The 27239-nt window shown below is 41.8% G+C and overlaps 1 long non-coding RNA gene across 2 annotated transcripts; it reads right to left on the bottom strand.

Annotated features, from left to right (window-relative positions):
• Nucleotides 1-5601: 5601 nt before the first annotated feature.
• On the bottom strand, nt 5602-25261 carry LOC102368564. Of its 2 annotated transcripts, none has more exons than XR_001358965.1 (3): nt 25168-25261; nt 24121-24168; nt 5602-5677 (listed from the first exon to the last, which is right to left on the bottom strand). It is a non-coding gene; the product is annotated as an uncharacterized LOC102368564 (long non-coding RNA). The 2 variants fall into 2 exon arrangements; XR_325202.1 differs by lacking the exon at nt 5602-5677 and adding an exon at nt 23472-23601.
• Nucleotides 25262-27239: the final 1978 nt, after the last annotated feature.

Raw genomic sequence — 27239 nt, 5'->3', positions numbered from 1 at the left:
AGGAAACAGAACAATGTGTGGGTGCCCTTACATGGGGAATGGAGAGGTCTGCATTAAGATTGAAGAGAGAGGCTTGAAGCTGCCTTTGCATGTACTGCAAGCACACAAACACCTACCAGCTAATATTTCCTGGAGTAACAGTCAACACCCAAAAACCATTGACAGGTCTACAACTCTTCCCATTACTTAATAGGAGCAGTTGCCACACTTGTTTAATGCTGCAACCAGCCTTGGTCTTCTGTGAATTACAATCCAGAGGCATAATGCCTCTAAGCAAGCATGTATAGAGCTAGAATATATCTGACACACACTAAATGTGCTTCCTCTCTCTGCTGTCCACAGTGTAGCTCTGAAGAGGTATGAGAGAAACCTAAATATTATCAGGAATATCCACAGATACATGCAAAAGCACTAACTATGCAGAGAAAGTGTATGTTCCATACAAGCATATGCGTATGAAATGGATGACAGTGCTGTGAAATGAGCAAGTTGGTGTCCGTTCAGAAAGTGAGGCTAATTCTCCAAATATACTTAACTACCACAAAAGGGAAGTGGCACTTAAAGCCAGCTGTCCAACCCCTTGTTGTTAACGGTGCAGTTCAGACAGCACACCTTGCTGCCCCGGCTCTGTCTTTGATGCTTTATCTCCAGAGCAATGTTACAGATCAGTTATTCTGAATCAATAATATCTGTACGCGTGTATGTATAATCCACGCTCAGGAGGGTAAATTGGAGCTAATCAAACTGAAACAGCATTTATACATCTGGTAGCTCCCTGCTCACTTGGAGTAATCCACTATATTAAAACACAGTGATCAAAAGACCTAGAACTGAAATAGTGAAGACATCTGATTTTTAAGTAAAACTACTCTCAAAAGCAAGTGCCTTGTAAAAGCATACAGGTTTCTACAATACTAAGCAACAGATGCAGCTAATACCCAAACCTAGACAATAAATTACCTACAACCAGCAGCTGTCAGATCAATTAATTGATCAAACAAATCTATCTATTTGTCTGGGGTACTCATATGGCCTCAACCACCATAGTATCTGAGCACATCACAAATATTTAAAAAGTGAAATAATACCACCTCTTTCATGACCTGAAGAGAAAACTGCTTGATTTGTGTCTTTTTCTATGTGTCTGATTGATTTTAGGTGTGAGTGAGGGGGCGTGTAGCATGTCAGTATGACTAATCAGGATTTCTTTCTTTGTTAAGAGATGATAATTTTTAGAGAGGAAGCAGGAGTCTCCCCCAAACCAGGACAGCCACAAGTGTCGGACTGCTCCTGTGCTCTGATCCCTGCTGATTCTTTACTTGGCAGCAGCAGCAGAATTCCAGTGGATTTTTTTAAAATGGGCAGTTCACTAACACGTGAAATGTGCCTGCTATTAAAATTATGTTATATTGTGCAGTGAGCTAGACAGTGATCCATTCTGCTGTGTAATTGTATCTACATTATATACAATTACAGGGGCTTATTTTCAGCTTGCAGTTTCTATTTTTAGGTATTCCAAACTGCATGTGCACATTCTATCTAATCTCTCTTCCCTAATCCTGTCTAATCCCATCTAATCATCCTGTGTGCCTGTAGATGGGCAAGGAAGGTGCTCCAATGCTCTGTAAGTACACCATGACAGAGCAGACTCAATTAATCATGGAGTGTGCTAATTAGTGCACTCCAGCAGTCTCCGCATCTTGTGTATCAGCATCCCCGCACTTCAAAATGGTAGCAGGGGCATTTTAACTAAAACTTGTTTAATGAGCTTTAGTTAAGCACCCCTACCACCAGAGATGATTCAAGCAGGGTGTGGGGCCTGGGGCAGATCAGCTTGTGCGGAGCCCCACCCCTGGATGCGAGGAAGCCAGTGGCAGATTTGGTGGTGGAGGTGGGGACGTCAGCGAGTGGCCAGCCATGAAGCTGACGGCAGCACAAAATTGCTGTGCCACTCCACTCAGCTCCACGGGACCCCCAAAATGCAGGGCCTGGGGTGGTTGCCCTGTCCTCCCCCCTGCAGGGACAGCCCTGCCCACCACCATTTTGAAGAATGGGGATATTGATATATGAGACGCTGTGGGCACTTTAATTAGAGCGGCTCTTGGAGTTGCTCTAATTAAAGTACCCCCTCCCTACCCCCAGAGTATGTATAAAAACGCCCCCTAATTATCGAGTAGACAATTCACAATTTTACCCCTCCTATTCTCCAATTCAAATTAATAGTAGCTTGTCTCAGATATCTCCTTGAAGATGTCAAAACCAATATGGTGGAATCAGAGCTGTTAATCCTTTCCACATTCCTCCTCACTTTATTCTTCCCCAGTCATTTTTGACAACACTATTATCCTGCATCTCTGTCAATGGCACTCACTTAAACTGGGCATCATATGTGGCTGGGGCCTCTGTTTAAGTCCTCATAACCAGGCTATGTCTGAAAACCCTTTTTCCCTATCCATTTACACAGATAAAACTCATGTCCAGGTTCTTGCAATCTAACATCTTGATTATTGTAACATTTATCTTACTGACCATAACAAATTAAGGCCGGTTTGTAGGCCATTGGTAGCCATCAAGAATACTACTGGCAGAACTCCTTTTTTCTAGTCTGTTGCTTTGACTGCCTTCCTTTTTTGTATCTGTCCACCAGCTCTGCCTGCTCTATAACATGAAACATAAGAAATTTGCCTTCTTTCACAGCGCCACAGATTTTGCCCTGCCTACCTACTCCTTTCATTTTGTTTCAAGAAGTTGATTCTAACCTCCAAATGACCTGTGATGTTAACCCTGGTCACCTAGTCAGATCTTCCAACAAGCACCTTTGCGCTTTCTCTAATACGTGGAAGGAGCTTCAACTTAATATCTAAGAAGCTGCTTTGTTCTTCTTAAACCCCCTTGTAAAAACTCTCCAGTACTTTGATGCCTGCCAAACAGCTTGGAAAAAGCTAGTCTGCTGACATACTGAAACCATCACCTACCATGCTGAGTGACTTGGTCTCATTGTCTCCTCGTGCTTCCCAGTCCATTGTCTTTTTTTGTACTTGGATTGTCACCCGTTTGGGACAAAAAAATCTTTTTATTTCATGTTTCTACCATATGTAGCACATTGTTGTCTATGACTAGGACTTCTAGGCATACATGTGAGAAATACATAATATAAATATATAATAAGTATAGTCATATCCTGGTATATATACTCATGTGTTACAGTTTCATTTTTTCTACATGGGTCAATTATACAGTCTAAGGCCTGCATGTGAGTTCTTGCATGTTCAAAACCATTAGCTCCAGCATCTTGCTCACGGGCATATTTTGACACTTAACACACATGAAGTTTTTAATATTTTTAAAGTGTGCATATAGTGATCTGTATTTGCAAAGGGTGAATGCCTTGCATGTATGTAATTAGGATGTGTACAGGTTAAGAGTAAAGAGATCTTGATTTAGAGGAAGATTTGCATGTGTTACGATGTATGACAGCTTTTCCAACGTTCAGTAATTGGTCATCCTGGCTACTATTGTGTCACATACAGCAATGTCAATAAAACATTGTTTAATTATGGACAGGGGAAAAGAGAGAGAGAGATTTTTTGGCAGGAAATATCACAATCTTCAACTAATCTGGTCTGGGTAAAAATCCAAAATTAATAGTATCAAACTGAGCAGCAGATGTTGTAAAAGAATCAGTCACTGCAAGGAAGTTGGTGAGCCAATGTAAACCTGTGGGTGTAGCCTGGAGAACACTGGACAGAAAGGAAGGTAAAAAGGTAAACAAAACCCAGCAGGTTAAAGGGACACCGAAAGATAAACTAAAATGTGTAGCACATAAACAGGCAGCCATGATCTAATCTTTTCTTTTAACTATGTTGAAAATACTTCTATAGATTATTTGTACCCTTCTGCATTTCTTCTCTATTCCAATCTCTAACGGATTGGAGAAACTGCTTTAATCTAACTGATATGTTGTGAGACTGATGCATTCTGCTCCTGACTTCAGCAGCGTAACTGGGGAGGTGAGGGGCCAGGGACAGCAGCCTTTGCGAGCAGGGGTGCAAAGCAGACACCATTGCAGTGGCAGCTGACCTGCCTTAACATTAGTTGTCATAATTAGTGGTGATTTGTCTGCCCAACTTTGTCTGCCACCTTATCTGAGCAGTCAAAAGGCTTGGGTGGTTTTTTGCAGGGATGTATATTTGCCAGTCATGTGACCACAGGATGCATCTTTTGCAGGGCTTGAACCTGACAACATCAAAATTTAAAAGCATTAGCATCTACTGCTTGAGCAGTGGGCCTAGTTTGTTAGTACAGGTGCAGGAGCAGCACATAAACTGCTGTACTTAGTCTGGGCGCTGGAAGGAAACAACGAGCAACACTTTTAACTGTCATTACACCAGTCAGTGTGGTAGGGCTTCAAATATTAGACTGGTATCCAAGAGATGTGAGGACCTCCTGACAGAACTGTTTTTGGCTTTTTGCCCTTAGCAGTCAGGCTTTTGATATAGTTTGTCAAAAAGGAAGTAATGGGTCAAACATGTCCAGCCAAATCCTTAATTTTTCCCCCTGGAAACTGGAAAAAGACTAATCTACTGTGTCTTCTAAATCATCCAGTGTTGTCTCTGGATGGCAACTGCTGCTTTGTGGCACACTCTGTTAGGTTTTTTTTGTTTTTACTTTTCTAGGTTTGACTCGGTTCTCTTGAAAATAGATCTTTTGGCTTGGTTTTGACAGGCGGAGAATCCTGGTCTCTCTGATAGTTTCTCTTTCACGTCAACACACATTTTGCTTCCTTTGCTGTTTCTCTAACCTATTCAGCCCACTTTCTCCCAGACCCCTTGCCAGTTTTTCCTTAAATTGAAAAGGCCTCAGTGGTAAGATGGTAGATGGGCAATATCCATCTGTCATCTGTGGTAAATATCAGTAAACTGAACTGGAATAGAAGTACTGACTTGACTTTGTTAACACACTGCTGGGTAATAATGTGTCTCACAGGTTATATCCCTCCTCTGGATCTGAAAAGTCACATTAGCAAAAGCAGCAAAAATTACTTTTACTTTGTTTATCTGTGTATAAGGAAATTCAGTTCTTCTGTAAGGATCCAGAGAGAATGACTAGAATAGCAGGTAAGGTGCTGAGGCCTGTGTTTAATTCACAACTCTGCTCCACTGACTGCCTCCGGGCCTCAAACAAAACTCCGTAAGATGCTGTCTCCAACAGTGCTGGCTTTTTATTCTTGTGAGTTTAGACCAGGACTGTCTACCTGGTGGCCCATGGCCTGCATGTGGCCCACAAGTGGTTAGTATGAGGCCCCCAGACTCCCACCTGACCACCGCTCTCCCTTGCAGCAGGGGTCTCAGGGGTTGGGCAGCACAGCGCTGTTTGCGGTGCTGGGTGAGCCTGGAGCGCCCATGCAGCATGATGCTACCTGGGAGCCCAGAGGTATGACAGGGCACTGTGTCATGCAGGGATTGTAGGTGGGATCAAAAGCTTCCCCATCCTGAGAATGTGCTTCAGTGCTGTCTGAGAATGACCCATGTCTCCAGGAAGTCATCATCAGGCACCTAGTCATTCTGGCCGGCAATTAAAAGCAGCTGGATGTAATGCTAACTTCATCAGTCCCTTCTCTTCCCATTCCCCAGCTCCTTGCTCAGGACAGTGAGGACACATTTTAGCCAAGATTCCACTGGAAAAAAAGGAAGAAATCACAAAAAGAAAAAAGCTAATAATTCCATCTAGCATAATAGGCTCTTCATAGAGCTCTACAAAACAGTCAAACAGACCCCCAAATCCACTAAAGTTCAATGAAAGTCCATTTGGACCTCTTGCTGCTTCTTTTTGACATCTCTAGGTTTGGATGAGTTCACCCAAAATAAGCAGGTTATGTTAAAACTGATGAAACTCCCTGAGCTCATAGCAAAACCATCAGAATTTGCAATGAAAATTGCTATTACTGTCCAAGTTTCAGAATATTGTTTGGTTTTGTATGAAAAGAGCCTCTATCAGTATTGCAGTTCTGCATGTCCCTGAACTTTGGAAAACGTTGGACTTGCACCTGAATGTTACAAGTTGGTTTCATCTTTTCTTTGACTGAATTTAAATCATGAAATGAAATAGGAGGAACTGGAAATCAACACATTGAATTTGGCCACAAAGTTTTGTCAAGAGTCAGATGGAACAAAATGGAGGATTCTGCCAATCTTTAACTTCATAGTCAGGTTCTGAAATAGCAACCTAGGTCAGAAAGATTGGCATGATGCTAATGATACATCCTGTACTGTTCTTTGTGAGCCATGTTCATCAAAGCTGCGTCAATAGCCAGTCGCTAGAGCCTATGGCCAATTTCTTTTAAAAAGCAAGGAGTTATTGGTGACCTCAGCACTCCAGTTGAGACACCATAGAAAAAGGCCTGATTTACAAAGTTCTTGGCATCAACCATCTGAAAATCAGGCTGCTTAATAATTGATCCCCAGTAGCAATGGCTCAAAAGCATATAATTTACTTAATTCTAAGTATGTGCTTAAGCATTTTACTAAATTGGGGCCTCTATCAGATTTTATTAGAACCCAGAGTACCTTAAATAAGATTGGATGAATGTAATGACCTAAAGTTGTCTGACAAATGTATCAGCTAAATGACTTTCTCCTTCACTGATTTTAGTTGCCCGTGTTTTGTTCAGATTTACAATGAAGCATTTTAAAGTGATAGATTAGTACTTAGCAGTAAACATTTTAAATGGGGACTCCTACCCCCGGTTTAATTTCTGCCCTCAATCATACAGCATTAATCAATACCCGTGATGTTCTGTGTACTTCTGTTGAATCATATGAGAAGTCTCACCACATGGAATTACAAAACCATGTCCAGAGTGTAGCTTAATATTCAGAGCTGATGAGTGATCCAGTATTGATCTGAATAGGAAATTATTTGTATAGGGATGCGTGCACGTCTGTCTTTCTGTCTGCAACTGTTTTGACCAAATTGATGTATGACTATTCAATCTAGAAACACTCAATGTTACAAGGCAAGAAAGACAGGCTATCAAAAGTACTGCAAAACATGACTAGTGATTAAAGAATAAATAATGTTAGTAAGATGACCTTTCTTCACTGTAAATGCTGTACAATTTGCTCATATGTATTTATCACTCAGTATTATTCAATACACAATTCCTCTGGATAGTTCTTGAGAGCAGTAAGTATTTGATATTTCTAATCCAAGTCCAAGTGGTACCGAAAGGGTGTTGTGGTCACATGATGCAACTTCTCTTTTCTGGTTGAAGGTGCATAATTCTTAGAAATAAGCTTCTGGTGTGAATATTAATATGAGATTCCCTTTCAGCTGAAAGTCCCCACTGTACAGAGATCTAGCAGAAGGCCCAAAGTCTCCTTGTTTCCAACTTAAGCCATAGTTAGGGTACTTAAAGAGGAAAATGCTTTTCACTGGGCCTTTGCCTGGGAGAAGAGTTAATTTTACATAAGGAGAGAAATCATGAGTCTGCCTTCTAATATATTACTACTGAGGGATCCTGAATGGAGTAAGGCACTTTGTCATGGTTAGGACTGTGCTTTTTTCATAGGCCTACCAAAATACAAACTAGTCCCCATTCTTGTAGCAGAACTGCCTGGCTTCTGTTGTCTGCCAGGGGCAGCGTTGTACGTGTACCCGGTGGCACTGTTCTTTGAAAATATCTTCGTTCTCTAAAACCCAATGAAAAGTTACTGCAGAAGGGAAATGGATGCAGCACAAACCACTTCAATATATTAAATGAATATTAGAACTGTTTTTTCCCCCAAAACATTCACCCAACACTTAAACCCAGTTTGGCATGGAAATATCCAGGCAGGAAATATTTGTATTTATTCACTATTCACAACTAAAGAAAAAAATGTACCGTTGACATTTACGGAAAATTCAGCTTAATCAGAGGCATAATAAGCAGGTGGGGAGAATGCCTGAGTTGTGTGGGGTTTGAGGAGGGGAGGAGCAGGAGCAGAAGCAGGAGTCTTACCCCAGCAGCTGCTGCCACCACCGCTGCAGCATGCCCGACAGCCCCAGCTGTTGTTTACAGCATCAGCAGGGTGTCCATGTGCCCAGCTCCTCCTGCAAGAGCAATGCTGTGGGGCTGCTTTTGCTACTGGGGCATGGACAGCATGGGGAGGAGAATTATTCTGGTTCCCCTCCGATGTTGGCCCCTCTAGCTGGTTCCTCTTGCACACCTCAAGTTATGCTACGGTGCCTAATTATTTCAGAAGCTGATGATTCTGCTCTATTTAAGGAAAGGTTAGAAATTTCTTAATCTACAGGTAGCCAAATTAAGGAAGGAAATTAAAATGGATGGACAGCTATAATTTTTAATAGTTCAGAAATATCTAGTGGTAAACGCATGGAAGAGTACACACTTTTTTTCAAGAATAAATTCTTCCTTGGCTTATATAAAAATGACTCTACTCCTGTAATTCTCCCAGGCACTTTTTAAGGATTGCATCAAAGGCAACTTTCCCTTGAATTAGTGTGATAGTTTCACTCCGGCTTGCAAAGTTCTACTCATCAGTAAGCTCCCAGCTAACACATTCTTTAATGAGTAAAACATCACTGATTTTCTTGTCATAGCATATTTGGATGGACAAGTAGCACTTTTGCTTACACTGACCAAATTTCACAACAAGTCTGATTTCACCCCTTTGCTAAGTGAAAAATCTCTGCAGATAACTGTTTCTTTATGTAAAGGTTTTTATTTTTATTAGCACATAGGTAAAAAGAACAAAACGGACACGCTAAAGCTGTATCTTTATGTATTGCTCCAATATGGGCACTTATATTAAAATATAGCTTGAATATCCATTACCTTTACTGCAATACTGTGCTGTTGTTAACCAATGATCCCAGTTACCAATTCCTCTGTCACTTCTTTCAGTCATAATGTTTCAGAAAGGGGGATCATAACCATAATGTATGTACCAATATGCCATGCAGAGAAAGGGCCTTCTCTTATTGATGGATAAAGTGTTTATATTCAATTTAAAAGCTATTAAAATGATTGAACAATGAGGGTGCATAAATTGCTTAAACTGACTGAGGTTGCAGTAACCTACACAGTGCACATGAGAGATTTGCAAAGAGGTTATATTCAATATTCATAAAATAAAGAAAAAAACCTTATTAAATCACAGCCTATCGTGAAGATAAAGAGCATTGTCTTGAACAAATTTTACTGATGCACTTTTGTCCACACACCCAAGAGTGTAAAATTAATTCATGGGCTTTTGGATCCTATGCAGCATAGACTGGGTGCTGCTGCATGTGTATGTATGTGTGTATGTATGGCATCCCCCTGACCACAGTGCCCTGGGCAGTCACCTACTCCTAAGGCTGGCTCTGTCTATATGCCGAAGGGCAGGGCACGTATGCAGATCTACTTCTCACCTCAGCCAATGGAGGGATACTACTTTACAAATATTTTGAGGCTTCACACCACTGGAGCTCATTTGCAAAGCATTTGATAAATGTTGCTGGGGTTTGCCCCTCTCCAAGCAGACAACACATTCACATATCACTGTCAACTCTCACTCCATGCAGATGCTTTCTCTAACGCTCTATCCTATAATCTGTTGTCATTTTTTGTAGATTCATAGATGTTAGGGTCGGAAGGGACCTCAATAGATCATTGAGTCCGACCCCCTGCATAGGCAGGAAAGTGTGCTGGGTTCAGATGACCCCAGCCAGATGCCCATCTAACCTCCTCTTGAAGACCCCAGGGTAGAGGAGAGCACCACCTCCCTTGGGAGCCCGTTCCGGACCTTGGCCACTCGAACTGTGAAGAAATTCTTCCTAATGTCCAGTCTAAATCTGCTCGCTGCTAGCTTGTGGCCATTATTTCTTGTAACCCCCGGGGGCGCCTTGGTGAATAGAGCCTCACCAATTCCCTTCTGTGCCCCCGTGATGAACTTATAGGCAGCCACAAGGTCGCCTCTCAACCTTCTCTTGCGGAGGCTGAAGAGGTCCAGGTACCCTAGTCTCTCCTCATAGGACTTGGCCTGCAAGCTCTTAACCATATGAGTGGCCCTTCTCTGGACCCTCTCCAGGTTATCCGCATCCCTCTTGAAGTGCGGCGCCCAAAGCTGCACGCAGTACTCCAACTGCGGTCTGACCAGTGCCCGATAGAGGGGAAGTATCACCTCCTTGGTTCTGTTTGTCATGCATTTGCTGATGCATGATAAAGTGCAGTTAGCTTTGCTTAGTCTCCTAGTGTCCTTTGGAAATCATTGGCACACTAGTGCCACAGAACATAGAGCCAGGGCTGCTACTACTGCTCTCAGTTCAGGCATGTGAAATTCTGTAATAACACACACTGTGGCATACAAGCACGGGGCCAATCAAAGCCAGATGGTAGGATTTCCTTTCAGTTACAACCGTAGAAACCAAGAACAACACCAGAGACATCAATAGAGCCAAACCTGTATAATAAAAAAGGGTTTAAAGGGCCCAACCAGCCCCAATGATTTCCCCCCACCCCCCAGTGTCACAAGACTATTTCACTGAGGCCCTGTTTGTACCAACAACCCTAACTAGTTTAATTCCAAGGGTTCCTCAGTTTTGGAGCCAAACAAATTTAGTGTTGAATTGATATTGACCATTTCATGGAAGAGACTGAAGTCAACTTTAAATCAACATATTTCAATTTAATCTCTTTATTGCTTTTCTTTCTGTTCCCCCATAATATTACCATCTCTCCCCTCTTCCTGCTAGTTTTCTCTGTTCTTTCTCTACCTTTAAAATTCTCTGTTCTCTAATCCCTACCATCTCTTCTGTCTTTGTTATTGATTCTTCCTCTGCATCTTCATTTCATCACTGTCCCTTGTTCCCTTGCTCTCGCTATGTTTTCATACAGCCCCCCTCCTCCCCCATGAATCTTCTTTTAAAACAACTTAGGGTATGTGATTTTGTACTCTACATTGGCCGGGAGTTTTGTTTCTTGCAATCTATTAATCTATTAACTTTGTCATTGACTTTCAAAGCCAAATATTTGTTTCCATTTTTATTTTTGAGGAACCCGTGATTTACAATCACAAGACAGACTTGTATAGAATACACAAACTAAGCTGGGAGCCAAACTAATTAAAACAAAATCCAGGGAGGCATTCACCAATGTATTTTTGTATAAGATAAAACACATGATAATAAAAGAGATAATATAGAATATACTATAACAGTATATTGTAACAGACAAAACAAGCAAGAGTTTGAGATCCAAAAGGAGGAGGGGGAGTTGACCATGACACTCTATTTGAATGAGCTACTAAGTTAATCACACATGCAAATCAGTTAGCTTTTTTTCACATATGCATAATTATGCATAGAAATTCCAGTTCATTAACCTGATTCAAAGCCCACTGAAGTAAATGAGAGGCTTTCTATGCTTTCGATCAGGTCTGAGTGTAAAATAGAAGGATTTCTTTGTACAGCTGAAAATATAAATGGACCTTGGCTGTGACATTCTGCAATGTGGCACAAAGAAATCAGGAGAGCAGCATATATGGGTTGACTGATATTTTCATAAGCAAATTTGTACTTCCTCCATTGAGACTGAGGTCAGCTGGAGTAGCACCAGAAAGGCAGTAAAATGGGGCCTGATTAGAGTATGCCTAGACATCCAACTTTGCAAGGAACACAATCCTCTACCCTAGGCCATGCGGCCTGAAATGCAACAGCAGGGAGTGAGCCAGAGATCAATGCTGGCATATCAGCTGCATAAATCAGTTAAGCAAGGAGCAGTGGATGCTGATGACCACATCAGTGTGCTTTCTTCAGTCATCACTCTTAACATGCTCTTCCTTGTGCTGACTGCCTGTTGGCATCAAGCCTTCTGTTCCCTCTCTCCTTTTAGCTAATTGCCTCCTAATTTAACTCCAGTGAACAGATTTAAACAACAAAACAAATTATGAAACAAGTAAAAAAGAAACTTGGAATTAACCTTTTGGTTGCCACCATCCCTTTGCTCCCCCTGCTTAGGAGTTATACCTCTTTTCCTTACCCTTTGTATTCCTTATCTGTTTAGATTTTAAACTGCTTGGGACAGGAACTATTTCTTATTCTCTTTCTGAGTGCCTGACACTGAAGCCCATTCTCAGTTGTTTTTTAGAAACTACTATTAAGGCATTAACAGATTAAGAATATCTTTACTGGTAACAAACAGTACACTTGACCTCAGGTATCTGACATCTGAACAAACCAAATGTACTGTTGTAAAAGCACTGAGAAGGTAGATTTCTGGCCAAGGACACACAGATAATCCCTAGGTCTTGCGGTGAGAACTTTAATGAATAACGAGTCCTAAGAATCTTTAGCAGAATAAACTATTTTTGCTCGTATCTGTACTTCCGCACTCCATCTTGGAGGAGAAAACGATATGACAAAATACTGTGAAATAAGATGCCCTTGCATTATTTCTCTTTGTGTACTGAATACTCTAGCAGCTTGAGTAGGGTCCAAGTATTGAATTGAATATTTAACCACTGAATCACTGAATTTGGTTCATTCAATGATAGCAGTGTTGCCATATCTATTGCAAGTGAGAGAAAACCCAACTCAATCTTTGGCAGCTAAAAGTCAAGGTAGTAAGCTACTGATACCTTTATTCATTATGAACAGTGCCAGACTCTGTAACTGATTGCTTTGAGTGCAACTCATGCAGCCTGGTTCTGTTCACATGAGTATCCAAGTCCATTGCACCACACCTATATGGAGTAGGATTCAGGCTTTAGTTCTCTATACCATCTCTGACTGCTAGAGAATACTGCCATGAAAACAGTCTGTTTCCTCATTCCTGTTTCCATGTGCCAAATGCTAGAAAAATGTACTGTCGTCACTGTTTGATCTGTACCCAGGTCAGGCCTAGCTCTGTTTGCAGATTTTAAGTTTCAGGTCTGCTTACTAGTGTGTGTCAGTGCCACTGTAAGGGCAACTCTACACTTCTCAAGCATTTGGCTCACGTGGACAGAAATGGAGTGGGCAGGCCATGTTCGCCTGGAGGTGCACCATAGCACAGTCAAAGGTGATGTACATGAGGTTTGTAAACGATTAGCTGAGTCTTTAATGCATTCTTTGCATTATGCAGTCTTCCTACCAACTTCTCCTTTTACAATATTGTTTTCAGTGTAAGCTATTTTACTAGATATCTCCTGAAGCAAAAGCTACCTCCCTTCTGTTTGCACACAGCTTTTGTTTTTCTCTTTGTTCTTGTTTCTTGATGCCATGGGGGACCACTGTGTCATATTGGTTAACATTTAGTTTTTTATATATCTGTCTCCTTCTTTTTCACTCACAGCACGCACTTGCTGCATTTGCCGTTTCATCACTCTTCTTGAGCTAGAACTGCTTTCTCAGTTTCGTATACCTAGAGCTGGGCAACATTGTTCAATGCTTACTAAATTCACTAAAAAATGAGGTATTGGGTAACCAACTATTTCTCAAATTGACTGAATTTGAAAAATAATTTGGCTGTAAAAATCAGGGGAGGGCAGTCATTTGAAAATCGTAAAACATTGTGTTTCAACGTTCCTAAATGAATGGTTTGGCCCTTTTGTTTTAAAATTATACTTGTTTTTCATTTTAAAAGTGATTTTTTTGGATCCCCCATAAGAAAGCCATGTTTGCTTCTTATTTCATCCTTGGCCATTCCTGATTGAACTGATAAAGTTGAAGCTACACCAACTTACCACTGCACTACTCCAATTCCAGTTCACATATTTTTCTTTAAAATGCAGCTGTAGCAGTCTTTTAGGGGGAACAGAGGTCAGCTGTCTGACCCAAACTTTGGTGGCCTTCTGGGTTAGCTTGGTCAAGCTGTAGTGGTTTCCACAGCCAACAGTACACAAGGCAGCCAGGATCACATCCAGCTGGCTTTGATTCCTCCAGTCAATCAAGCACCTATTCAGACCTGTATTGATTGAGGGGAGTCTTCTGTCAACATCTGCAATGAAACTTGAACAATAGTGGGGCATCTTAACAGTTTTGCCCCTTATGGACCCTTCTCCTGATCCTGTCCCCAGCATTTTAAACTCCAAATCCCAAACTGTAAGAACTGTGGAAACAGACCAAGCCCAAACAGTTGTTTGATTGATATTGTTCCAGAGTCCCCACAACGTTCATCTTAACAGAAAAATGACGCAGTGTGTTGTCCTGAACCATATTCTGTTTTATGGTGCCCCCTTACCACCATTTTAGAGCTGGTAATTATCAAGCAGGTACCTTAGGCAACATCTGATGAAGGACATAGATTTCTGAAGTGGGACCGAAGGGGAAATAAGGTGCCTCAAGTCCAAACTTATCCAAAAAATCTTGTTCATTTGACACACAAACTTCCAGGGTGCTTCCCTGGTTCAAAATGAAGTTTTCTCACTACTTGTGTGTACACAGATGCAAATGTACACAATTCTCCAGTCTGAACAGCTAACTGCCTAGTCTCTCCTCATTTCTTGGGGGGGTCCCAATCTAGTCACCAGTCTCAGAGCATGCCTAATACGTTCTGACAAGATGTATTGGATTCAAATGGATCTGTAACCACTTAATTTTAAAATCAGATGCAGGAGAAGAAAGCTGTGGTGGTAATATTGTATGTTAAGCAATCATTAGATAAAATAAACTACAGTTTCTGGGAAGGGACTAGAACTCAAGACTGTCTCGTCTATGAGGTTAATACTTTCACAACTGTGCTACAACCTTAGGTTCTGTATTAGGTGTATGCTCTGGTCCCACACTGCATAGTTTTAGCCAAAAGGACAGCGTGTACTTCAGACTAGCTTGCTGGTTATAGCATCTCTTGCCCTTCAAACTCTTGTGGTCGGTGACCCTTTAAATTTGCTAGAGACAAGCAGCCCCACCCCTAAAGGAGTCATCAGGTAGCTAGCTGACTTCTGTCCTGTGTGTTTCTTCTGTTTGTAGCTGGTAAGTTGGCTTAGTCCCTCCTTTATTTTTCTCTACTTTCAGTCAAGAAGCTGTCTTGTCCTCAGGTGGTGCTACTACACGGGCTAGGCGTGACATGCAGGAATGGTTATGAACGCTTCTGGAAAGTTTTCCATGTTCTGAATAGCTGTTGGGTTTTTAAGCATTGTTCTGCTAAGTGTTTTTATTGCTGGTATTTTAAAAAATCCTGTAAATGCTAAGTCTAAAAAGTGTAATTTTGCCCTGTATATCCTGAATAGGGGACCAAAAAATTCTGAATTTGCTAGAGAAGTGGATTGGTTATGGGATTTGGAAAAGATGCCTGTTACACTCCTGCCAAGATCAGTAGTGATTAAAAGTAGTTACCATCTGATTGTTGCTTAGTGATCTAAGTGAGAAGTTTTGGTGGTCTCAGTCACTCTTCCTGTGGACAATTTTCTCTATTGCAAATGACATACTCACTGGCATTCTTAGCAAACAAGTAAAGAATTCACTGGACCATTGAAAATTAACATTTTAAGGCAGGGTTGAGGTGCATTGGCAGGGCAGTGTGGGAGAGATTGGATTGTTGCTACTTGTGCTTTATTTGTTTTGTGGTTTCTGTACATAGAGGATTTCAGCAACATCAGTCTGGCATCATTCACAAAGACTAAATTCACATAACAGATTTACAAAGCGAAGAAATTCCATTCCCAGAGCTGGTCTAACAGCCTTAGCAATGGCGATGCATAAATGAGGAAATAGCCAAAACAAAAAGTAAAAAGGAGCCCAGCTGATTTTGGTTTAATTGAAAATGCACAGGAAAATAAAAGGGGAGATATTTCTCAAAGGGGAGAAAAAAACTTGGTAGAAAAAGCAATGTTAGTTGTAAGCTCCTGTCAAACAACATGGACTAAAAGAAAATTGCATTTTTTTTCCTTTGGATAGTTTATTTGTTTTATAATGAAAAACACAGAAATACAAGAGAGAGAACAATGGCAAAGACCTGCAATGCACTTGTGTACAGTCTTACAAGGCTGAGAGCCACGTTTTAAAATGCGTGCAAATACAGCAGTGCTTAAGGACTTTGATTTGTGTTGATTGTAAATGCACACACAACTGTGGGTGTGTGTGTAGACACAGTGGGTTTCTTGCATGCATTTCTATTCACATGGGCCACGCAGACCTTGTATACATTACTGCATATCTAAGCCAGGAGAACGTGAAAGTGCGGGTGCCCTTGCTCCAGGACACTTGCAGATCTCATCTGTAAAACCAAAGTCTCTTAGGAGTCAAAGTATGTCATAGTGGCTATTCATCTGTATATATCTTCAGTGGAGTATCCTCCTTCTCACAGGCTATCTATGCATAAGCCCAACTGTGGAATTGTTTGCCACCTGTGCTGATTTTACATAATGATTTACTATATATAGTATGTGATATACATGTACAATTTTTAACATTTTGGCTAAGTATCTGTTTCATGAACAGTTCTTTTCCTGCCATTTGGTTCTGTCCTTGTGATTAAGGAAGGTCACTGGCCTGTGACTTGAATCCTAGTTGTTTTGCTTCCTACCTAATCCTGTTCAAAGGTATCTGGTCTACTTCTTCCTAGTGCTTTTTGATCCAGTCATTCCACACACCACAAATTATTCCCTGGTGTTAAGTATCACAATGCTAATATCTGTAAGGAAGGTTGTATACCTCAGTTATGCTCTTATATCCTGCAATTATGGGTCTTCTGAAATACAGAGGGCTTGAGGCTTGGAGAGGCTTTTAGTTCCCATGGACCCAGCATTGGCTTTTTAAGCTTGTAATTGGCTTTTTTAATTTTGTAATCAGTTTGACAAACTTAAGACCTATTAGAAGCACGCAGGAAGTTACTAATCTTCTCAGATTCCTCCTTTCTCTGTGCTATTATAGATCATGTGATGTAGTCTGTTGCTGTAGGACTATCCCTCGCCATCCCTAATTTCCATAGGAGAAAGTAGTTAGTGTCTTAAGATAAAACTCCCTGGGCTCCTGTTTAATGGAACAGGAACAGTTTGAGTAATTTTCACTGTTTGGATTTTTGACGTGTGAGAAGTAAGAATAAAATATATTATGAATATAAATAATGCTGGGCTACACTGAGGATTTTTTGCCATTCAAAGAAAGGGCACCCATGTGTTTTAACATGAGTTTTAAAGTCCTTTTTGTTAGGGTTACCATACGTCTGGGTTTTCCCAGACATGTGCTTTTTTTTTGGACCCCTGTCCTCCCGTCTGGGTGGGGTTTTAAAATGTAAGCAAATGTCGGGGTTTTTGCTTTGTCTCTGCTTTCCTGGGCCAGCTGCTTGGGACTGGGAGCAGCAGGCAAGGTAACTGGATGTCAGGGGGCACCAGCAGGGCTGGGGGGGAGGGGCAGGGGGCTGTAGGCCAGGAGTGTGGGGCACCAGCAGCACTGGGGTGCAGGGCCTTGGGAGTGAGAGGCAAGGTAGGACATGGACATATCACTACCCACCCCCCCATCATATACGCCTTCGCCCTTCCTGCCCACAAGTGTCCTCTTTTTTGACACTGGAAATATGGTAACCCTGTCTTTGTCCAATTTCCTTGCATCTTGGCTTCAGTACTTCCATTATTGTGTAGGTCATCTGGCTGACATCAGCAGTTAGTACAGTGGTCACCAACCAGTGGATCTCAAGCCATCAGTAGATCTCGCAACCTCTTGCATTAGATCTTGGATCCTCTTTGAGTCAGAGTCTAGGGTCAGGGTCTGAGTGCCTGCATGCATGCAGCCCAGCCCAGCAAGTCAGTCCATGGGGGAAGGAAGGCTTGGGGGCTAGATTGAGGCCCCTGCAGTGAGGGACAGTGCTGCAGAGTCAGGAGCAGGGGTAAGTTGAGTGGGGCCCCGGCCAGATGGAACTTATCTGCTGGGGAGGTGCATCCCCAAATAATTTTTTCTCCTTCTGTCTCAATCTGCCCCCTCTCCCTTCTCTCCCCACAGACTTACTTGCTGGGGGGGGAGGGGGCGTGGCAGTACGTGGTAGGTCTTGGGTTGCTTTTAAATGCCAATGGTGATCTTCTACTGAAAAAGGTTGGAGACAGCTGAATTAGTAGATGTATGCTAAATCTTATCCCTCACCCCTGGTTTTTGCATCCTGCTCACTATTTGACTGCACAATGACAATCCAGCACTGTCTTTGGTAGCAGTCACTGCCTGAATTAAATGGAATGGCTCCCACCTGGTTGCTCCTCTCTTGGCAACCTCCTACACATCTCTTCAGGTGGAGCAAACACTCTCAGTAGAAAAATAAGGGTATTGTGGTCAAGATGAAGTTTTTGGTTGGAAGTAAGAGAAACTGGTGAGGAATTAACACAAAAAAAGGAAAACCTCTTGCCTTTCCCTGCTGTTGTCTCCTTTCAGAATCAAATGCTGGCCCAGGGCCAAGCCATAAAAACTGTATAAACCAAACCAGAATGGATTTCAGCTAGTGCCTATGATTTCATGGTAGGGGATAAAGATGTCTAACTTGTACTTCTGTTGCATAAATCAGTGTGAGGGTTGAAATCAATGGACCTATGTTGATTTGTGCCAGTTGAGAAAGTGGCCCCTACACTTTGCTCTGCAGCTCCACAAGTCCTGATGACACCAGTGTTTTCCATGTGGATTAGCTGCAACATAGAGTTGGGAGAGATTCGTCTTAATTGCATCCTGTTGGCAATCTTCAACCTGCTTCTTGTCAACTTTGCATCACAACTTATCCCCATGCTGCTATTTATCAATTTCACTCTGTGGCAGAGCACTAAAATGACAAGGAGTGATACAGCGACCATCAGCTGTGTTAACCTGACAGTGAAAGGCATTGTAATCAGCCAGCCAGCCCATGTGTTTTGCTTTCCATTCTTCACTTCATTTATATCTATATCTATATCTATGTATTACGTATGCCTGTTTTATGAAGTCACAAAAAAATTCAGTCAAGGTTATTGAAAAATAAGAGGGAAGACATATATTTAAGATATACTTTGGCACTAGGCAGAGATGTGTGTAAGTGTTTTGTTTTATTAATAAATCATAACTTTTTTCTTGCAAAGCTTTAAAAATATTAATCCCAAGTCATTGTCTGTAATATAATGTTCAGAGCAGTAAATGCTGCTCTTCTAGCCAATTTCAGTAATAAAAGACAACATGAGACTGTAAAAAGGTACACTCTAGGGGTGCGTCCAAATGAGCATGCACGTACCTCTTGCCCCATCTCAAACCCCTTCGAGATGGGTCAAGAGACATGTGCGGGAATGAAAAAATGTTCCCCATGCTAATATCCAGGGGTCAAAAAACCCCCAACGCTCTGGAGAGCAGCGGAGCAAGGCACAGTCCCAGACTGTGCCTGGAGGAAACACAGGAGTCAGCCCTCTAGAAGAGAGGCTCTGGTTTTGGCCAGAGCATCTCTTTGGTGCTCCTGCTGCCCCTGGCACTGTCCAAGGTGAATTGGGTAATGGAGGTGGGGGGGCTTATGGGGGTGGAGGGGTGTTAGTGTGTGAGGGGTGGCAGGCAGATGTCAGGAAGGTGTTGGGGTGAAGCTGGCAGTGTGTGGAGGGACCCAGCCCAGACCGGTGCAGCTCACTAATCTGGCTTTGCACTGAAGCGGTTCGCACAACTCCGGGAGGTACGCACAGGAGCCAGGCCTCCCAGAGCCGTGTCACCAGCTTTGGTGCAAAGCCAGACTAGCGAGCTGTATGGGGCTGGGCCAGGTCCCGCTGCACGCCACCTCCCTGCAGGCACATTGGGACAGAAGTGGGACGCAGTGCATGGGGACTGCGCATCGCGCGACCGGCCCGGCCGGGCAGCACAAGCAGCCCCAGGGCTGGCAGGACCCATCTGGGCTCGGCACACGGTCCCCATGCTCTGTGCCGGGTCCTGCTGTCATGAGACCGGCCCAGTCGGTTGGCAGAGCAATCCCAGGGCTAGCAGGACCCGGCTGGGCTCAGGACACAATCCCTGAAAGCTGGGAGCTGGCAGCAGTGGCCTCAGAGCACCCCACTCTCACTGCTGCTGCAGAAGGTAAGTTATGGGCCTGCACAGGGGGGCTGTGGCCCTGCAGGGTGCCTTTTTTTTTTTTTTTTTTTTTTAAATAAAAGCAAATTGCAATGTGTTGGGCTCTTTCACAGTGATGTTTGTCATTTCCATCATTCAAACAGTCATTCAAGATGTATTAAATGCGAAATAGAAAACGCTGATACAGCGATTCAGCTGTTGATTCCTAATTTGCACCACATACTCAGCTTTTTGGATCTTCCTTTTTATCAAACTCCTTGACCCTGCTTTAACCAGAGAAACTAACAAATCATTTAACCTTCAGAGAAACTACGTTAGGTTTTTTTGTTGTTTTTTTTTTTTAAACCAGAGGAATTTCTGTTTGTGAGCTGAGGCAGAAACTACTGGAATGTATCTGTGCAGTGTCCAGTAGCTCATCATGTAAATAAAACTGCCCAAAACAATATTCATTTTCTTCCTGTAGAGAAGCAGTCAATCAGTGTGTGAATCATATTAATTGTAGGAATCGGAGATTGATTGTGTATGCATCCATGACCAGGAATACAGTGAGGGTGTTTCACAGAACTCCAGATCTTAACAAAAGTGTACTGGAAACATACTGTACTGTTTAGGATCACATAAAGAGATTAGGTGACTAATAGAGCAGAGCATAACAATCTTTATTATAAAATTAGGAGACTCTGCTCAGAGGAACCCTGTACTGTATACATAACAAACTATCCAGGTAGAAATACAGAAGTACTTAACTAATATAGCAGTTGCATGCCACCTGTGTTGTCCATGGACACAGTGCACAAAATCCAATAATAAGGACAGCTTTTAAATGTGCCTTTTACTACCTCATCACAAGCTGTATTGATCGTACCTCCCATGCAACATCCTTAACACAAAATACAGCAAGTAAAAGGAGAAAAATAAATAACCTAATTTGTTGAGTTTTTACAGTTCCATTTGGACACATAGGGAACAAATCTTGTTGCAATATAGCAAAATAAAATATTTCAAAGAAACTACCTCATCATCATCATCAACAACAAAAACAAGCTACCCACACAGCCTTGGCATTTCAATTTTCTGCTCATTTTCTTTAGTTCGTGGAAGTCTCACAATGATAGGAGCCTGGAGTGCAGCAAGCAAAGCCTGTTCTCAGAAATGGCAATTATAATGAAAAAGGAAAATATCATAAAAAAATATCCAGATCCCTCAGACTCTGCAAATTATTCCATCAGACCTGAGTTAGAAATGACTCTCCCTGACTGCCCCTCTTTTTTTCTGCAACTATTCACACCACAAATCAGTCTTGTAACTATGTATGGAACTCCTATCTCTTTTGCTTTCCCTATACCGTACCATTAAAGGCTGTTGTCCATCCATATGGGCTGTTGCTTTTCAGCAAGACTGAACTGATTGAAGCATATTACAGAGAAGAGACACCCTGTGCCTTCACGCAAACCTTCTGGTTCTCCTTTCTGATGATTCTAAAATAATTCATTTGTGCTGACTATGCGAGACTTACTCCTTATGTAAAAGTACAGCAGGACCAAGATCTACCGAAGAGAGAAAAACATCAAAAACCTTTTTGATATTGTTATATGTAGAGACATCTAATAAATCCCATTTTACTTAATAGTGAGATGGTTCTACGCCAACTGCAGGAAGCCTGGTCTGCACAAAACTGCTGCTGTTATGTCAGGCTAACCCCAATTTTAAATGGATTTATCCACATAATCTTCCTGGAAGACAGAGCTTTTCCCAAATTACTGGGATGATGAGATAATAAAGTCCAAGTTCACAAGGGCATTTGGCAATGGAATATGAAGCACCTAAATAATGTTGGTAATCTGGCATATGAAGAAGGTTGCAAAGAAGGGACTCAAACCCTGGTCTTCTCAGGGGTAAGCTGTTGCTTCAGTCCCTGGCTCATGGGTCTGTACTCACTGGCTGTGTCTACATGAGATGCTGACTGAGCAGTTGTTACTGCGCATGCACAAGTACTAAATGACTGCGCAGTAATGGCTTTTTAGTGATGCTGATGGCACAGTAGCTGATTACTACTACGCAATAGCATCGCATCATGCTTCACACCACGCGAGGCTATTGTGCAGTCAGTGTCTTGTGTATTAGTTCTTTAATATTTGGCAAGGGCTTCACAAACCTTTCGGGGACACAACTTTGTAAGTGCAAAACATTTATTTATGAACCTCTAAAGGTTCATTGCTGCAGGAAAAAGGAGAAGCTAACAGGAGATAAACCTGGACAGTTAAAACCTCAGCCTTTCCATTTAATTAAGGGAGAAAAGTAGCAGTAAAAAGTCTGTGTCAGAGGGTAATAATGAAACAAAACTGAGTCAAGATGTTAAAGAAAAAGCCATGCTCCAGAGTCTCCACACAAAAGTCCAGGTTATTTCAATCTAAACGATTGTCAGGCAGTGTCACTCTCCCTAATCAGCCTCTAATGCCATAAGGCACAAGGCCAAAGCACTCAGCAGTCTGACAGTTTAGTTTTCTTACATTGATCCAGAAAATATACACTACTCCATTTGCACCATCTGCTACACAGGTGTCATTCACAGGCAGCGGGGTGGAAACCTGGCCTAGTCAGAACTGAAATGCCATTAGAGGGGAAATAAAGGATGGTGTAGGAGAGACTTGAAAATACAAAGAAGCTAGAAGAGCGGAAAACAACAACAAAGAACAACCGTGGCCTCCCAGGGAGGCATAATAGATGCATCTCTGAGTTCAGGGGAAGCAAAAGATATTCTTTCAGCATTTTTCATCCAGTTTTACAATAACTCGTGAGTAGGGAAGATTTGACAATGCTTTTTTAAGGGGTCAAAATGTCTTCTGCAGGATAAAAATGGAATATTACAGAAAGCCAATGACAGATGTAGCAAGTGAAATCCAGTCAGAGAACTGGACTGTAAGGAAATTCACTGATAAGATTATGAAGTGCAGTTGACATGATCTTGATACCTTCAAGAAATTCATTTGTTTTGCTGGACTCTTAAGAAAAACAGTTTGCTTGGTTTGAGACCTGCAAGAAAGAGGAGTGTGTGACTGCTGATTCTGCATGGATGTAAATCAGTGAAAATGCAAAGGCATCTGTGTATTGTCACAATACGCAGAGAATCAAACCAAGGCTTGGAATATTGTGAGTTGTGCAAACCAGGGGCTTTGTTCCACCAGTAACAGAAATAGCAGCTGGCATTCGGGTCCAAGTTTGGATTCCTCTGTCCCAAGTACCAGTAGATTTAGAGCTAAAGTTTTGGCTCATGATTATACACTATCCTAAGGCAAACTGAGGAATTTCAAGGTTGCATCAGCACATGTAATATACAGACTCTTGATTAAACGTTGGATGTCAGTTACAGACAGATTGGGGACTGTACCAATCTGCCAACTGTGTCTTGTCCTTTTTCAAGCCAAGTGTCATTGAGAACTGTTTAGTTTAATTTATTAAAGGGTTTGAAATAGATTTCATTGAAGTTTCAACACCTGTTTGAAGCTGGTTCATGCCCACATCTGTTTCATGGATTCACCAATGCCAGGAAAGTCAAGAGTTAGTGTTGTCTGCATTGTTCATAATGTAAAGGATAGTTGCAGTTCACCCATGCTGTACTTTGCAGGCTGCTTGTTTGGAGGTAACTCCCTAAACAATGAATCACAGAAATAAAATATGTTCCTGGTATTGCATATGATGTGTGGTCACTGTGATTACAAATCATGATGCCAGAAATATTTTGACTCCATTACAAGAGGGGGCAAGGGGGTTGGGACCCTTGCCAGCACATTGCCTCGAGCAGGAGGTTCAAGCTGATTGTAAACTGGCATTCCATATGCTCAAAAGACTTTTGGAACAAGTATAGTCTACATATGCTTCTGTTGGCAAGCTCATGAATAGAAAGGAAGATATTGTCCTGGCCCCACCTAGCATACCTCCCACTCATTTGAAATGCTCTCCTGCAAATGGAGAAGTGATACTGGCACATATGCAAATATGAGAGTGATACTGGCACATATCCAACCTGGTACAGCTGGAGAGACAAAACACTGAATGAATTCTAAACCAGAGGAGACAGTGATGTAATTGCATTAGTATAAATCATGGTTTCTAAGTTATCCTCCCACTCCAAAATTAGTGGAACAGTTAAAGGAGAGTAACACTTACCATCATGCTGTGATGTGCCAGGTACACTTTTTTCCATTCTGTTGAAATCTATATGGTTCAAAAAATATTCTTAAGAATAAAATACTTAAGCAATATAATCTGCTCTCTCTACCAGCTTTTCCTCTTCATAATAATTAATCTGTGCTATATTTTGTATGGTTTCTGTTTGGGACATCAGAGAATGCAAGAGAACAGTGAAGCAATATTGTTCAGGTAGCACCATCTGCAGTGTTTTTCTTACTTTTGAATAGACATGCTTTGGTTCAGGAAAACTTTCCTTATTTAATCAATTTGCTCATCCAAACATGTGAATGTGGCCAAGTTCATGGATTCACAGGGAAAAACAATTGTCTTCTTAGTTTAAGAGCCGAAGCTGAGAGAGTCTTTTCAAACCTAGCCTTTGGTGACCTCTGTGTGGAGGTTGTCACACAGTGTGACAAAACACAACTGTAAAAAGAAAAGCCCCTCTGTGCAGACTGATTACTTCACAGAAGGGAAGAGGAAGAAGTCAGTGAAATAAAAGGCAGCAATCCATGGTTGAACTGGGCAAGTTATAAATATAACCATTACATTTAACCTTTTGCCAGCACTGACCAGGCAGTAATACTAAAAGTTTTCTTATAATTAGGTTATGAAGTAACTGTAGATAACAACTCCCAATAATTTGTTGTTGAATTTTTAATGGCAAGCATGGCAATACTATTGTACCCCCACTTGTTAGTATGGCTTAGCATATTTTTAGAAAATGAGAAACATTTTCTAAATGTTTAGATGCACCTTTTGCTATGGCGCATCTAGTTAGTACCTCATATTAGAGGTGTTAAACATAATGTGTAGTAGCAACGGTGCATTAATGAACGTGTAGATGCACCCCCTAAAAGCCAATTAAGTTGCACATAGTGGAAGATGGGGAAGAATCTGCCCCATGGAGTCTGATATTAAATTTGATCTCTCAAAAATGCCTACAGTATTAACAACCTGGAAATCATAAATAGCTTCCAAGAAAAGTGAGCTCCAGCTAATTAAATGTATAAATGCACATATTACCTCCATTCTCTGATGGCTTCTAATGCAATAGATTCATCCCAGCAGAAAGGAAAAGAAAGCCAGTGTATTTAGATTCATGTTATCTGTATGTTTAAATCCTTCATCCACTAGGATTTTAAGTTGAATGCTCCTAATATGAAGCAGTCGCTATAGAGCTGCCAATTAATCAATTATAACCTCCTGAAAACAATTGAAAATAGGATACCCAAAGATCACAGAACTGGCAGCCATGCTAAGACCCTGATTCAGCCAAGAACTTTAAGTACATGCTTGACTTTAGCTGCACCCTACGGATTTGTTCATGGAGCCAAGGGTGTGCACTCCACATAGATAAACAACACACCTTAGATGTCCATTAATTAGTAGTTTCAAATAACAATAGAAAAGAATGTGCACTGCATAATCAAAACTGCTGGGTTGAACACACATGTGGATCTCATCTGAATTTGCCCAGAAGATCTTAGGTCACTATCAGCTATCTTTATATTTTTGTATGTTCCTGCACTTCTTGCCTTTTTACCAGAGATGAGAGTTTTGAAATTCTCTGGGCAAAAAAAGAAATCTACTCCTCACAGTATGGAAGCATGTCATTGTAACGCTGTAAATGGTGTGTGAGAAGAACCCATCCCTGTGACATTCCCCATGCTGCTTCCTAACTTGAAAGGTTTGGATAAATCCAGATTAGAGTTGTGTCAAACTTGGCAGTTTTGATTTGTAAGGAGTGGAGAGGACTTGCATGAATCTTTTTCTTCTGTTTCTTTTCATTCATGCTGTCATAACAGCAGCACAGTTCTCCCCTTAGAGGATCCCCATGGACCTCAGTGGGAATTCTGTTCAATATAGCTCTACAGAATTTGTTTCTAATTACCTATAATATAATATGCACTTAACTAATGGGCTGGTTTTATGTCCTTTGTGGCATTTTTCTGTCCGTCTGCATGAATGCCTCATGCAAATTATTCTGAAATTTCAGGGAATATCACAGGTGTCAGTGGGCAGAACCTTATTAATTTGGGTTAGAATTAGAAAACTGAAAGGGTAAAATGGGGAACGCTTGCAGCCCCTTGGCCATATGGTGTGCAGATCTAGCAACTTCAGTCTGAGCTATAATTCTCTGTAGGTTAAAACCCCCCCAACAAAAACAGTCAATACAGTCATTAGCACCTTCCATTGATGGCACAGTTCACTCCACTGCCACGAAATGTTATGATGTTGATGCTCTGAATGTCTTAACTTCCATAAGAAAAAGCAAAACAGAGAGGAGGTGGGGAAGGGAAGGGAAAAGGAAAAGAAAAAGGACAGGACTCCAATCCCCTTCCACGAGGACATCCACCACCATGCCTGTGACAAAGAGAAATGGAGCTTCTAGCCTGATGGAAAGGCGTGAGGGAAGCAGAGATTCTCGGCAATTGTGAAGAGGGAGAAAAGAAAGAAACAAGCTGATCAAGAGAGGCTTTGAAGCATGTGACTCCCACCCCTAGTCCCAGGAAGCTAGAACTCACACCTTCATCTATGGGCCAGATGCACCAAATCTGCTCTGTGTCCTCTTTGGTTAACCACACCCAGGTATCTTTGCTTGTCATTAGCATCACTTGGTGTGTCTGCATCAGCTTGTCCTTCATTATTGTATGCCCCTTTTCATTGTCCTGATCTGGCAGCTGGGGGGAGGGCTGATCACCCTGGATTCCAGCTGAAGTTCAGTGATTTGCCCTTAGCTCCTCTCAGGCAGAGTCTACATAATAGGTTTGTTCTTTTCTTTTTTTATGAATGTCAGTACCTTGACATAAGTGGCAGAGAGGCAATTCCTTTGATCAGCAACACAAAACATACTAAAGTGAATGCAGCCAAGTGGGCAGCTGAGCAGAAATACATTTATTCTATATGGACTTACAGGATGGTCCCTGCTGTGTGTTGTTGCCCTTTCCAATGTCTCTGAAATATTAGGTTGTGTCAGGTGACAGACAGTTCACCTATGTGCCTTGCCAGTCACACGGCCTCCCCTGACACTAGCAGTGCATGTGACTAGGAAAAAAATAATGGATGTCAAGCCACTCAATGGATGTTCTTATCAT

Source organism: Alligator sinensis, unplaced genomic scaffold (genome assembly GCF_000455745.1).
Source record: "Alligator sinensis unplaced genomic scaffold, ASM45574v1 scaffold1487_1, whole genome shotgun sequence".
NCBI lineage: Eukaryota > Metazoa > Chordata > Crocodylia > Alligatoridae > Alligator > Alligator sinensis.
This window is presented reverse-complemented; position numbering and strand designations above follow the sequence as displayed.